This window comes from Pseudomyrmex gracilis, unplaced genomic scaffold, assembly GCF_002006095.1.
Source record: "Pseudomyrmex gracilis isolate BER0280 unplaced genomic scaffold, ASM200609v1 scaffold_1033, whole genome shotgun sequence".
Classification (NCBI taxonomy): Eukaryota; Metazoa; Arthropoda; class Insecta; order Hymenoptera; family Formicidae; genus Pseudomyrmex; species Pseudomyrmex gracilis.
Window position 1 is genome coordinate 3,085 of NW_018021617.1, and position 571 is coordinate 3,655.

Genomic DNA, 571 nt, shown 5'->3' on the forward strand with positions numbered 1-571 from the left:
CCACCCGAGACGGTCATACACCGCGAGTAGCCATTCCGAAAACTTCGGCTGCCACCCAAGACGGTCATACACCGCGAGTAGCCCTTCCAAAATTTTGGCTGCCATCCGGGACGGCTATACACCGCGAGTAGCCCTTCCAAAACTTTGGCTGCCACCCGAGACGGTCACACACCGCGAGTAGCCCTTCCGAAGATTTCGGCTGCCACCCAAGACGGTTACACACCGCGAGTAGCCCTTCCGAAGATCTCGGCTGCCACCCAAGACGGTTGCACACCGCGAGTAGCCCTTCCGAATTTTTATAGATTTGTTTAATTTGTTCGTTCTCGATATCTCAAAAAATCAATCGCGACGTCAGCTTTTTTGTTTCGCGAGAAGTGGAACCTCCGTATACAGGGTGTCCCAGAATTGGTTTAACATCGCTCATAGGCAGGTAGAAGGAATAAAACTGAGGTGAAAAGTCTTATACCATTTTGCTAGATTCGCAATAGTTACCGAGATTTTAATTAACAAAGATCCGCGAATAAGCGTGCATCGGGCTGTCTTACGCGCGTAGGACAGCCCGGCGCGCTTC